Source organism: Tenrec ecaudatus, chromosome 9, assembly GCF_050624435.1.
Source record: "Tenrec ecaudatus isolate mTenEca1 chromosome 9, mTenEca1.hap1, whole genome shotgun sequence".
Taxonomy (NCBI): domain Eukaryota; kingdom Metazoa; phylum Chordata; class Mammalia; order Afrosoricida; family Tenrecidae; genus Tenrec; species Tenrec ecaudatus.
The window spans coordinates 125,834,247-125,849,474 of record NC_134538.1 but is presented as its reverse complement, the minus strand read 5'-3'; positions in this window follow the sequence as shown (position 1 = coordinate 125,849,474).

Below are 15,228 nucleotides of genomic sequence, written 5' to 3'. Positions count from 1 at the left end.
ACTGACCAAGCAGGCTCAGTACAGGGATGTGGGGTCGGAGAGCTGTGCTACGCTCCTCTCTCTTCTTTCTTGAGGGCAGTGAGACCTTTCATTCCACCTTCGGTATGATATTTTCGGCCTAATGGGGTAGCAAAACTAGTAAATCCCCTCATTGGGGTTCCATACACTGTTTCTGCGTGGCTCCACCCCCACAGGGCACCACAGACTTGACGTACATTAGTAGCAAGCTATGCAGTCTCCTTGGTGCGCCACAAGCACGTCACACATGCACAGTCACTTGGTGGGAGCTACAGAGACGTATAGAGCTAAAAGGGCCATTCTAAGCAATTCACGGCATCATAGAAGCCCTAACAAAACAAAACAAAAAACCCCAACCTGCCATTGTCATACTTAGCAACATGTGATGCCACATATGACCAGCCTGAAGTCATATTCTTTCATACTTATCTCAGGTCCAAACAAGCTTTTGGCTGTTAGAAGATGTAGACTCATTTAGAATATATCTGAAATAGCCCAAAGCATAAATAATTGAGTCATTTTAAAATTCTACAACTTTTAGGAACCTGCAGACATGAAAACCAAGCAAACAAATTATTGTCTTGTTTTCATAAATAAATGAGAGCATTTTTATTGAGAACTATTAATAATTTATGGGTGGCTGCTTTCAAAGTGCCAGAGGTGCTGGAAAACAATTTACTCTAAGTTCTAAAATCATAGCACATGTTTGCTTTTCAGGTTTCACAAGTAATGTATTTTAATAGCTAAAAATCTGGAAAACATGATACATGGTGAAAAGATTGACGTTGTAAAGGATTCATCTTGTTTGAATCCACAATCAGTATTCATGAAAGCAGCCAGCAAGAAATCAAATGGCACATGGCATCGGACAAGCCATCTGCATAAGACCTCTGTAAAGACTTCAAGAACAAACATGCCACCTTGAGGACCAAGGTGCCCTTGACCCAAGCCACGGGTCTTCATATTCATGTGAAAGTTAGACCAGGAATAAAGAAGGCCGATAAAGAATTGGTGCATTTTAATTATGGTATTGGTGAAAAATCATGACATGACCATGACCTCCCAGGAGAATAAGCACGTCGACCTTGGGAGAAGTACAGTCAGACTTCTGTTAGGAGGTAGCGAAGCTGAAACTGCATCTCAAGTACTTTGGACATATTTTTTCAGGAGAGAACGTATTTCTGGAAAGAGAACATCACACTCGGGAACATGGAGGGAAAGCCCTCAGAGAAATGAATGGACGCACGGGCTGCAGCAATGGGCTCAAGCGTGCTGCCAGTGGTGAGGATGGTGCAGGACCGGCAATGTTTCCATCTGTGATGCGGACAATCCCGGTGAGTCAGAACCCCCTGGACAGCACCTAACAAACACAACCCTTAGCTTTGCATATAAATCTAAGCTTTTATTTATTATCTCTAGGAGTTGCTTACCTAAACATAGGATCATGAACAATTTAAAGCTCATTGATACAGATCCAGATTGTTTCCAAGACAGATGTGCTTGTTGTTCTGGCAGTTCATGGTCATGTCATGATTGTTCACCAATACCATACACACATGTGGGATTAATTGAAGGGCGGAGAGATAAATGGCTCAGTGAGCCTTGCCTTAGTTCTCGGGTCTCTTGCTTTCTGATGGTCGAACCAGGGTACAGCTGCCTTAGCCAGTTCCCTGCTTCAGCTGGCAGGGCTCACTTCCTGCAAGTCATCCCTGAGGAGAAGTCACAGGGATCTACCCCGATGCAGCCCTGGGTGCTGGAGCAGCCATGTGGAAACCCCTGCCAGTGCTGAGATGCTTACATGCTCACTGATTCAGCTTTCCTCCTGCAGTTGGCATCATGGTGTCTGTTTTGTGAGATGGAGGAGGACTTTGTGGACTGGTGTCAGACATATGGGTTAATGTTGGACTTGTGGGCTTGGGCAGCACTGGGTTGGGATGTTTTCTTCATGTGCACTTAGCCTTTATATAAAACTCCCTTATACATATGAGTTTCTGCAGATTGTTTCTCTAATGCACCCTGACCAACACAGGGCAGTTTTCTCTCTCCTATATGGTCACTGTAATTTGCAATCAACTCAATGGTTGTGTTTCTTTGGCAGGGGGCTGGGGGGATGGGGCAGGAGTGCTAATAAAATATGAAGACAGTTACGCTTCAGAAAAAAATCAGTCTTAACATTTTGTGACTTGGCAAAGCAAAAGTTTGTTTTTCACTCGTGCTCTATGAGGTCTTGGCTTGGATCCTCACCGCCTGACACAACCTTGATTCTCTAGCTCTAGGCAGCTGCAGGGACCTTCACCTAGGGACTCTGCTCATTGTTGTCCTGCAAGGACCCTTACTTAAGGAAGGACATTCCCTCTCAACAGGGGCTTCCGCGGTCATCTGGGCAGAAAGAAAGGAGAGGGACTAGTTGCATTACAGTGTGGTAAATGTCTATCTCGGTGTGACACTGTCACTTCTCATTTTTCATTGGCCAAAGCAAACCACCAGGCCATGCCTCATTTCAGGGTGCGTGCGAAAGTGCATTTTCCAGGAAAGAAAACTAGAGATTTTGTGAACAGCTAAAGAATACACACTCTGCTAGAGTGGAGACTAGGTCTCAGCCAAGCCATATCTGGATGAGTAGTGTTTCTTGGGTGACATAGTTAAGATTTACGGTGGCAACCTGGCCGACAAACACATGTGGGATTAATTGAAGGGCAGAGAGATAAATGGCTCGGTTAGCCTCACCCTTCTAGTTCTCAGGTCTCTTGCTCTCTGATGGTCGGGCCAGGGTGCAGCTTCCTTGGCCAGTTCCCTGCTTCAGCTGGCAAGGCTCACTTCCTGTAAGATATCCCTGAGGAGAATACCATGATGCAGCCCAGGGTGCTAGAGCAGTCGTGTGGAGACCCCTGCCAGTGCTGAGATGCTTACATGCTCACTTATTCGGCTTTCATCCTGCAGTTGGCATCATTGCGTGTGTTTTGTGAGATTCAGGAAGATTTTGTGGATTGGTGTCGGACATATGGGCAAATGTTGGAATTATGGGCTTGGAGAGCACTGGGTTGGGATGCTTTCTTAATGTACACTTACCCTTTATATAAAACTCTCTCTTATACATATGAGTTTCTGTGGATTTGTTTCTTTAAAGTTTACCCAGACTAGCATATTGGGTTATGCTCACAAAGGGTCTATGTCTGTGACCCAGGCTGCCCCAGATAGGGTGCAATGACTTCCTCCTTCAAGGTGGTCCAAGGTAACCTAATATAAATGTCCATTGCAACATGGCTAAAATGACTCCAAAAAAGTGGAAGTAATCTAGATTTCTATGAATCAAAGTAGTGAAAAATGGATAAGCCAGTCTATGGTGGTACATTCTGATAACAAATAGCAGCAAAAATGAACTTGAGCTACATATATGAGTAACAATAAATCTGAAAAATATTGTGCTGAGTGAAAAGAAGCAAGGTGCAGTCTAATTTATATATACATATATATTATGACACCATCTGTAAAGTTTCAAAAGACACAAAAGAATATATTATTTATAAATTTAAACATAGGTAGTGAAGTTTAAAATATTTATGGCACTGAAATGCAGCAAATTCAGTAACCTGGCTGCCTCTTGGGAGGGATTTTAAAAGGATACAAAGAAAGCTTCAACTGTATCCAAAGTATTTTCTTTCCTAAATTGGGGGGATTGATGTAGTGTTCCTGGTACCTACTCTGTTTGTGGCAGGAGCCCTGTGTTGCTGTGGCTATGTGTTGGGCTGCTAACAGCAAGGTCCGCAGTTGGAAACCGCCAACTGCTTTGAGGGAAAATGCCAAGGTGTTCTGCTCCTGTGAAGAGCCACGGTCTTAGAAACTCGCAGGGCAGTTACCCTGTCCTAAGGGTCGCTGGGAGTCAGAAACAACTTATGGCAGTGAGTTCGATTTTGGGTTGTTGTTGTTGTTTTGTATTCTGTGTGTGTTAGACAGGGTTCTCTAGAGAAACAAAACTAGGACACTAATAATTTTGTATATATTTATATAGATAGATAACATAAGAAGCAAAACAGTTAACTAATCTATAAAGCAATACAAATGGCTCACTTCCGCGATACAGCTAGTACACTGGCAGCCCTTCAAGTTTTAGGCACCCCGGGGTAGTCCTTTGTGGAGCAATTCAGGCTATCTGGCCACAGGCAGCAAACAGCAAGCAAGTCGCCAACAGTCAGCCAGATGATAGGGTCTGACAGTCCCCAGCTCAAGAGATGTACATTTCAGTAGCGTGGCAAAGCAGATCTTGAAGGAACCTCAAGTTACAGCGACACAGTCCACGGGTTAGGCGTCCCACAGGTAGTGTAGCTTGTAAATGGAGGCACAGAACAAGCAAGGCAGCCGCACACGTGTCCAATGATCAAAGAGCCAGAGAGAGAGGCAAGGCTCGCTGAGCCATTTATCTCTCCACCCTTCAATTAATCTCACGTGTTCATTGGCCATGTTGACACAACAAACCTATTTATCACACTGCGTATCTGAAATATTTTTAACAAAATGAAAGTGATGAAAAATTTGTCTTATAATGAACAAGTTAATAAATTGATCCTGAATCATTGCAGACCACAAACAATGAGGGTCATCAAAAATGTGTTGAGCTAGGAATTCTGGTCCTGTATTTGTCACTAATTAGCCAAGTGATTCCAGAAGAAATAGCCTTTTAATTCACAGTGCTCATTCTTGTCTTCCGAAATAAGGGTTGCAACCAGAGCTCTACTCTTTCATCCTCAAAAACCAGTTGAGATTTCTTTCAAATAATTTCTTCAAGTAGGTGTTATATTTCTCAAGGGCAGGGAATGCGTCTTAACTATGCACTGGTGCTGTAATGGGTCACCTGTTAGACTGTTAGCCACACGGTCAGCAGATTGAACCACCAGTTGCTCCACAGAAGAAAAATGAAGCTTCTACTCCCATGAAGCTGGACAGTCAGAAATCCACAGGGCCATGCCCGAGTCTGTCCTCTAAGATTGCCGTGAGTCCAAACAAACTCGATAGCAGTGCATTGTTTGTTTGCTTTAACCTTATATTCGAAGTGTCGGCATGTTTTCAATATATTTTAAAGCATCATATAACAGTGTAATAAATTATAATCAATAATATATAGACAAAACCAAAACAATAAAAGCTTTCTTTTACACCTGTATTAGCGGACTCCCTTTGTGGCCCAAACAGCTAAGTGCTTGACTACCAGCTGAAAGGTTGACTGTTAGAATCTCCCAGAAATGTCCCAAAACAGTTCAACTCTGCATACACATGACGGCCAGGTTAGGGATTGACTTGATGGCAACTAATACCAACAACCAAGCCAAACAGCTGATTGGAAGACTGTTCCAGAATAACCATGGTCAGGTGAGTGTGCCCTTTTAGAAGTAGCACCCAGGAGAGAAATGGATACTCCATTACATAGCAGGCCTCTAACCCGAATGAGCCTGTCGATCCCAAGATGCTCCTGTGCACTCCCCAGTGCTGGACACCGTCACTATGAGGCAGAATCAACTCAATGGCCGTGGGCTTGGTTTGGTTTTTAACCAGTTGATCGTGCACATTTTTATTTATGAGAGACTGAGTGTGTGTGTGTGTGTGTGTGTGTGTGTTCATGCTAACCAATCCCTGCAATAGGAAAGAATGCCAAAACAAAACCCAAGACTAGTTTCTTGCCTAGTGTCCTATAAGTAACTGTAGGATGTAATGATACTTGGAAAAGAGACAAAATTAGGGGAACAAATTCTCAGTTCTCACACAGATGACTTTATTAGGCAATGTGTAGCAATTATAATTAGTCAGGGAAGTATTTAAGAAAATGGAATAAATGCCAGGAAATGTATTACCTAATTTGTTTCTGCTGTACACAGAGTACCAAGGGAAAGAGCGCAGATGATTCAGACACTCAAGTGCACTTTGGTGAAACAGAGACTTAGAAGCCGTGTTGCCTGATGAAGCATAGCATGGCTCAGCCTACTGCGTAGATCTTGGGAAGGAAGTTCATCAGCTCATCTTCTCAGCTAATGGCAGCCAGACAGTTAAAAGAGCATTTCTGTCCAGGGCCGGGCTAGTTCCTCTTGTCATTTGGGATACGTGAGTCCTCCTTTTTAACAAAGGTCATTAAATCAGTGGGATACATTGTTTACAGCAGATTAGATTTGAATTTGTTTCATGAGAAACACAAAATAAGTCAACTCCGTGGGAACGATAGTTTGGAACCTGAAGTTGAGAAGCTCGGAGCTTCCACTGTGTCCTAGAGTTACACAAGGAAAGCATATTCAGAAGAAGAAAACTGTGCATGTTCAGCTAGTATTTCATTGTGGAGCCTGACTCTTTGTTTTGGCTATTATAAATCGATGGAAGAAATTTACTACGTCAACGGAAATATAAAGATAGAAGTAAGTTTACTTCTAGGCCAGGGGTAACTATACAAATAAGACAGTGTGACAAATCAGAGAGAAAGTGGTAAGATGATGAAGTGGGTCATTGGAAGGGAAGAGGGTTTAGGAGAAAGTTGTCTGAAAACCATGGGGAATATGGAGATTGGGACAAAGATGGAAAACATGTACCAAATAAAAACTTGAATAGCATTATTGGGAATGTCCAGCTGTACTTCCCCAATCCCCTTGGATGAAGACTTGTTGGAGCATTGTCTCAGCTCCTGGGAATGCTGTGGATCAATAACTTTTAGTGGCCAACTCTTTCAAGAGCTTCCTCTTTCAAGATTGTGGCAGTTTATGTAATCCACTGTCAACTTGAATAAGGGGTGGAGTCTTGCCTGTCAATCAGAGCGCGGCTTGATGACCTCATTTGGATCCGCTACAAAGATAAATAGCTCACTGGAGACCAGACACATACTCTCTGCTTCATCTTACTGCTAACAAGCCACATGGCGCTATGCTGATGGAGCCAGAGCCCTGGAAGAGTCACATGGAGACCCATGCCAGTACTGAGATGCTTCCACCACCATTGGATCCATAAGACTTTCCACCAACTGGCCTGTGATCTTCCTGAATTCTGCATCATTGCATGTGTTGCATACGTCTGAAGAGTGATTTATAGACTGGTATTGGACATATGGGCTAATATCAGACTTGAACTGGACTGCGCTGGGATGTTTTCCCAATATACAATTACTCTTTGATATAAAGTTCTCTATTACACACATATGAGTGTCCCTGGATTTGTTTCTCTAGTCAACCCAGACTAACACAAAGATCATGCTCTCTCCCAGGATGACCCACATCCAAGGACGGATCAGTGCAGGAAGCTCCATCAGCAAATGAAGAAGAATGTAGCATCAGAATTGGAGGAAGGCTTAGTAACACCCTGCAAGATGCAGATGACACAAACTTCCTTGCTGAAAGTGAGGAGGACTTGAAGCACTTGCTAATGAAGATCAAGGATTGTAGCCTTCAATGTGGATTATGACTCAATGTCAAGACCAAAATCCTGACAACCTGACCACTCAGTAAAGTCATAATAAAAGGAGAAAAGATTGAAGTTTCAAAGATTTTGTCTTGCTTGGATCCACAAAGATTGACGTTTCAAAGATTTTGTCTTGCTTGGATCAGTGCTCATTGGAGCAGCAGTCAAGAGATTAAAAGGTACATTACATTGGGCAAAACTTTTGCACAAGACCTCTTTAGAGTATTGAAAAGCAAGGATGTTACTTTGAGGACTAAGATGTGCCTGATCCGAGCCAGGGATTTTCAGTTGCCTCATATGCGTGTGCACAGTGACTAAGGAAGTCCATAGCATAATGGATGTACGTGAATCGTGCTGGAGAAGAACGTTGAAAGTACTAAGGACTGCTCAAAGGACAAGCATTTGTCTTGGAAGAAGTAAGGCCAGGGAGCTCCTTAGAGGCACAGATGGCGTGACTTGGTCTCACTTCCTTCAGACATGTTTTCAGGAGATGGCGGTGTCTGGAGAAAGACATCGGGCTGGGTAAAATGGAGGGGCAGCGAAGAGGAGGAAGGCCCTCACAGAGATGGAGTGACATGGCGACTACAACAAAGGGCTCAACGGTGGGGACAAGGGTGAGGAGAGCACAGGACGGGCAGTGTTGCCATCTGTAGTGCAGAAAGGTAGGAAGCAATTTGATGGCACCTAACAACAACAACATCTGACGATACTTCAATTCCATGCACAAGGTGTTCTGAAGCTACTTCCTCTGAAGTGGGCAGTCGATTCCTTGTCCATAGTCTGTTCTTGGTCTAGAAGCTGTTGACACCTATTCACTTGGAGTGACCCTGGTGGTATTGGAGATACCAATGATGTAGCTTCCAGCATCACAGTAACATACAACCCACCACGGTTCAACAAAATGACAGGCAAGGGGTCGAGGCAAAAAAGCAAGTTAGACACATAGTATGTACCCAGGAAGACACCATTTGAGAATTGCTGGTGAACCGAGGAGCACCTGGGTATACCAAGAAAGAACAACCAACGTGGCCAACATCATGTTTGGGCCTGTTAGCCTCTGGCATTGTGAGAACACCAATTTCAAGTCTTTGGAGTGCCCACTAGCAGCATTTCTGTTACAGCAGTTCTGGGAAATGAAGACCTAATTCCACCCGTTTGGCGGCATAATTTTGATCTGGCTGCTTAAGCTCACATCATCTGACTTCAAACTGGAGGCAGCAATGGGGCAAGGTGGAGGTGGAAGCAGCCACAGGACTGGCCCCAGTGGGAGAGATTTGCAGTGTACGTCCTACTGTCCCAGAGGATTCTGTGACCTCAGAATGATTTCGTGCTGGAATTGTAACCAGAGGTCTCTGGGAACAGATCTGACATGAGGAATGTGGAGGCTCTAGTGCTCTCCACCTGATCCTGGACAGGGCCTCAGCTTGAAGCTGGTAACAGAGGGTCACAAGTGAGCTGCAGGGAGAAGGCAATTTCACATTGAAGTCATGAAAAAAAACGGGCTGGCTTACTGAGCAAGGTCTCCGTGCCAGCAGCAATGGAGTCTGGTTGACATTAGGTGAGGGGAATATTCTTCTTAAGAGTTGGATTGTAAGCTGAGAGTGAAAAAATTAATTCCTGCCCACCCTCCACCACCCCAGAGATTGAGAACTCTACGTCTAGCATAGCCCTGACCTAATCAGAATTAGGTGAGGTGGATCGTAAAGCTGAGCCAGCAGTTTAAAGTGTGGGTTTCTCAAGACTGAGAGAAGTGAGCCAACAATGAACTGTTCCTACCCAGCCCTCCAGGCTCACACCGCCTCTCTCCTGCTCTAAATCCCATGGCCAGGGTTCCAACTCACAGGGGCCCGATAGAGAGGGCTTCTAAAACTGTAAATCTCTAGAGGGGCAGATAGCCTTCTATTTCCCCAGCCGACCCGCTGGTGGTTGTGAACCATGGACCTGTGATTAGCGTCCGACGCTTGCGTAACAAGGTTCACTCTCTTTCTAAGGTCAAAACTAACTCCCTGCCATGGAGTCTGTTTCAACTCACCACAACCCCCTAGGACAGAACGGAACTGCGCTTTGGGATTTCTGAAGCTGTACATCTCTAACAGGAGTAGAAAGCCTCGTCTTTCTCCCATAAAGCAACTGATAGGTTTGAACTGCTGACCTTGTGGTTAACAGCCTAACACATAAAGCTCTGGCCACCAGTGGGTCCTCTCCACTGAGTAAGGACTGGAGATGCTGTAAATATGTTTTGTACTAATATATTAGGAATCCAGAACCTGGACCACACATTAGGGTAACCTCAAGAACTTCGCAAAGTTTGCCACCTGGGTCCCACTCCAAGAGACTCTTCGATAACAGCTGTAGCAGGCGGCCAAGCAGCTCTGGTGGTGCCGTGAGTGGTTAAGGGCTTTACTGATAACCCCAAAGTCAGCAGTTCAATCCCACCAGCCTCTAGGAAGAAGAAAGATACAGGCTGCTTCCATAAAGATTCACAGTCTTGGAAACTCAATGGGTTCCACTCTGCCTGTAGAGCTTCCATGAGTGGGAATTGACTCAATGACTTTGGGTTAGTCTTTGGTTCGGAACATGGCCTGGACATTGGGAGTTATCCAAGCTTGCCAGGTCGTTCTCATATTCGGCTAAGGTTGAGAAGGTCTGCTCGGTACCAGGCCGGATTGCCACCCGGTTTGACATTTCATTACACACTGCAGCGCAAGCATGGGCCGTGAGACACCCTCCCTCACCAGTACAACTCTCCTCTCCACCAGCCCCCATCCTCCCGCTAGATCACCCACTCTAAGGTGCGTGACTGGGTCGTGTACTTATCATGGGTCCGTCTCATGATGAAGCCATTTGGCTGTAGCGCTCTCTTCCGTGTCAGTTGTTCTGACACTCACTCCCTCAGGTTGCTCCGGGCAACCCGCCGACTTTGGGCCCAATCCCAGGGTCCACCGTCTTGTTTGGCATTCCAGCTCTGCTTCTGGCCCAGCCTCTGGGAGAGACAAGGGAGGGACATCCAACAGTGATCATATTTGCATAACGCTCATCTTCCATGTGATTCCATGTATACGAGGAAGCTTCCGACAAGTCATGGGGAAATGGAATGAGAAGCTAATGAAAACACTTCATGGACTCTGTGAAGCACTCCTGCATGATTCCATGACTTCCCTTTTCCTTCCCATCAATGCAGTTGAAATCCCGAGACATTTTCAGAACCGATGTGAGTTCATTCAAGCAGCAGCTGGGTGGAGTAAATTACCTTTCCGTTTCTTTCTAGCTCTTATATCCTTTGGTCCTTCTCAGAATGATGAACATTTTTCAGATAAAAATAAATATGGGCTAACCGAACCACCCCTCCCTTCCCATATTGCTGAGTCGATGCCAATTTATAGAGGATATGAATATTCTAAATTAGTAAAATCCCATAAATATGCATGCCTTAAAGACATTTTCAGGAGTCATTGAGATTTGCTGCTTTCGCCAAGTAGATGCTGCTACAATAAATAGTTACCCACTGAGGAAGAAGTATATGCTGTCTATCTGCCCACTCCTTAGGATACACAACAAATTAGAAGCTCAGCTATTAGGAAGGATGTCATTAGATTACCACTATTTGTGAACAATACGTTTATGCCTGGGAAGCACGAGGATTAACTAGAAGGGTTTTTTTTACTATTATTGATATAGTAATCAGATAAAATAAATACTGAAATAGAAGATTATAAAAACCATCCATTTCTAGACGATTCCAACATCCTCCTTAAATATCGTTTATGCTTTTAATTTTCTTTGCACACTCCTACTTCGCAGTAGAGCAGTAAAGAAGTTTGGTCCCATCTACATGAATTATTTTGGCTTCTGAATGTTGTCGTAGGAGAATGTAGTTATTGAAAGACATCGCTCTCCGGCAGCATTTCTGAGGGTGTGAGAGGTTTTCACGTAGAGCTTGGCTGTAATTCTGCCAAACATGACTGTAATTCTGCACAAACATGACTCTGTGATGTCCCCTACCCCATTCCTTCCCGGGGGCTCCTTTAACCCTCAGCCCAGCAGAGGCCAGCGGAGCCCGCTGCTGATGACTGCCTCCTTACAGCAGGACACTCTTGACTGAGGAAACACTCTTTGGAATGGGGAAGGCTTACTTGTTTGTATTAAATCTAAAAGGTGACTCCTTCCAGGATCACTCATCTCCCACAAAAGCTGCCCTTTCCGTGTCTTAAGAAACCAATGACCCCCTATAAGTCCCATCACTAAGGATCCCTGGTGGTTTTCCAGTGGGTTATGTACTTGGCTACTAGCCAAAGATCAGCAGTTTTAGCCCCCCCCTTCATTCCAGGGGAGAATATGGGCCCTTCTGCCTCCATAAATATGTACAGCCTTGGAAGCCCAGGTGGGCAGTTCGATACTGTCCTAAAGGGTCACCATGAATCAGAACTGATTCAATGGCAGCGAAAGATTTTGGACCTATCGAAAGAAGGCCCAGTGGCATGGTAGTTAAACGCTCATTTGATAACCATAAGGTTGGTGGTTCAAAGCCAGCTTCTCTGAGGAAGAGAGAGATGGCAGTCTGCTTCCATAGAGATTGACCAAAGCCAATCCCACAGCTGCCAAGCTGATCCTGACACTTATTGATGTGGCAAAATAGAACTGCCCACTAGAGTTTTCTAAGCTGTACATCTTTATAGAAGCAGACTGATACATCTTTGTCCCACACAGGGCCTCGTGGGTTCCAACCATCCACCTTAAGTTAACTGATGGGTGTTTAACCCCTGTCCCACAAGGGAGCCTTTGAAAACAATTCATCTACTTACACTCATTCTTTACCTTCAGTATGGGAGGGTTGCTCAGTATTCGGGTTTCATCTTGAAAGTATTTTAAAATTCACATTATTTTTAAGCATTCTTTTAGATGTAAAATTAATCTCATAGGGTGATAAGCTTTTGGAGCAACACCTTTCAATTAAATTATCAGGACCATATCCCCATTTTCGATTTATAAAGTGATTCAAACACTGTCATTCCTCTGAGTTCTTGGGAAATCACAAAATACCTTCTGAACTGTGACACATTATGTACTGAGTGGGAGGCCCTCGCGTGTTGATTTAGTTCTCTTTATAGTCAGGGGTGTGTTGATGTTTGTAAAAGCCCAAAGGAAGTTTACCCCTACTTTCTCCATCCTTCCGCTCCAAGCTATGAAACTTGAAATTTCTCATTAGACCACGAGGTGGCAGATTAATTGCAGGAGAGGATAAAGTGACTGAGTAGGAGGGCAGTAGGGAAAGTGCATTCACTCAGTGAAAGGTACTGTTCCTATGTGAATCCCTGCTCAGGAGCTACACGAGCTACAATTATTGCTCAACCATTTTAAAGTATCCGATGCTTTCTCCTCATCTGAAGCTGGAAAACAAAACAAGCCCTGACCACTGCCTGATGATCTTCCTAAACACACGACTGGCTTGAATCCTACCTGACAAGGACCTCAAACAAGTCCCGGAAGTGACTGCCAGTACCAGTGGGATTGGCAGCCCTTTGCCCGGTGTCAATCGATTCTTTACCACTAACAACTTCTTTGGTGGTGCCCAGAAGCACTATCACTGCTGAGTCACTACCTACTTAAGCTGGGACTGGTAGCTTTGGTCAATTCCTGGACCATTACAACTGCTTTACAACTGTTTCTAACTGACCTCCACGCCTCAGCTTCTGCCCTTGGCCACCTACTGCCACCTCAGAACTGACCAAATCTCTCTCCCACTGGAAAACACCCTCCTTGGCTTTGGGATCAAATACAAACTCCACAGGCCTTTCCAAATGGGCCCTCAGCTAATCCTTTTCAACCTCATGCTCTCTCTCTCTCTCTCTCTCTCTCTCTCTCTCACACACACACACACACACACACACACACACTAATATGTGTGCATGTGCTGTTTTCCAAGCATGCCATTTTTCCTCACCTCTCAATTTTCAGCTCCTTCTATCTAGAATGCTCTTTCCTGTCTGTGTCTGATAATCCCCCAATCCCATGTGATTCCTTCCTTGATCCTTCCAGGTGGACTCCACAGTGCTCTGTGTTGAGCTTTCTCCCACAGAAATGAAAACGATGAGTTCTCACATATTTGTCTTCCTCGCTAAATGTCATTTTCTTGGGTGAAGCAGTCAGGACGTGGAGTGAGTGGTGGGTAACGATGCTTGTCAAGTTGACTCCAGTTCATGAGGACCTGCTGTGTATACAACTGTGCCCTGCAGGATCTTCAAAGCTCATGTGGACCTGCTGTGTATACAACGGTGCCCTGCAGGATTTTCATGAGGACCTGCTGTGTATACAATTGTGCTCTGCGGGATTTTCAGAGTTGGGCACCCAGGCTTTCTTCTGAAATGCCTCTGAGTGAACTTGGCCCTCTAACGTTGGGGTTGGCAGTTGAGTTTGAGCTTGTACCACCTAGGGACGCCCACTGGTGTGCAGGAAGTTATTTTCCAAATAAATTGCCAGAAAACAGCCAGGTGAAGGGGCTTCACTGCCGCAGACCAGTCACCTCCGAGACTATAAGAGAACAGATAAAATGTTTTGTGTAGGGGGGGGGGGGGGAGTTGACCAGATAAATACTATTGATCCCTCCCTAGGGGGTGAGTAGAATGGCTATGGAAAGCCAGAGAAAACACGAGGGAAACAGTTCCTTGTACTCTACTCAACTAAGAAATATGGAGTGGCTCTTCCAGAAAGATGATGTCCTTGTCTATATTTTCCCAACCCTCTGACTGTTATCTGTCATTCTGTCCTTTCCCTGTGTTGTGTCTGCTCCAAAAGACAGCAAACATACTCCTATACTTTTCCTTTTAATAAGATAGGACTGAGTTTTCCTGTGTGTTTTTAGTACTTTAAAGGCTATCATTTATTGTCACGTGGGTTAATTGGGAAAATATCCTAAATAAATAGAGAATTGCAAAACCTGGACAAATGTGTTGAGTTAGGTTTACTTGGCATTAAAGGAGCAGACACATTCTTTCATAGACCCCTCTATGGTCCCTAGCGCTCAGCATCTCTGTGCTGTCTCTTCTAGGTGCTGCCAACGGTGCTGCCACTTGCACCAACCCTATAAATAACCCAGGAAACCCTGCCTAATCTCGCGCCATCTTCACAGCTGCTGCCTCTGCGGCAGGCCAGCTCGCCAGAGTCGGTTCCCCGACCTTCCATTTTACCAAGCAGGATGTCCTTCTTCAGGAAGTGGTCTCTCTTAAAAAAAACATATTTAAGTCCATGGGACCAAGTCTCACCTCCTCACATCTCCGGCAGGCTTCCTTGCTTCCTCTAAGACAGATTTGCTTGTTCTTCTGGTTTACCATGGTACTTCCAATATTCTTTGCCAATGTCATAATTCAGATGTACCCAGTATTTCTTGGTCTTCTTTATTCACTGCCCAGCTCGCCGATGGATAGGAGGTCACTGAAAACACCGTGACTTGGGTCAGGTGCACCACAGGCCTCAGACTGTCATCTTTGCTCATTAACACTTGGTCCAGTGGAGAGGAGTTCTATTTGCTTTGCATTGAGTTGTAATTCATATGGAAGGCTGTAGCCCTTGATCCACATCAGTAAGGACTGCCAGCCTTCTTTCAGCCAGCCGGCTTGTCTCATCTGCACATCACAGGTTCATAACAAGCCATCCTCCAATCCTGATGCAGTGTTCTTCCTAGAATCCAGCTTCTCTGATGATTTGCTCAGCATACAGATTAAATAAATAAGGTGAAACGATGCAAGCCTGACGCAGAGTTTACCTGATTTCAAACCACACAGTATCCCT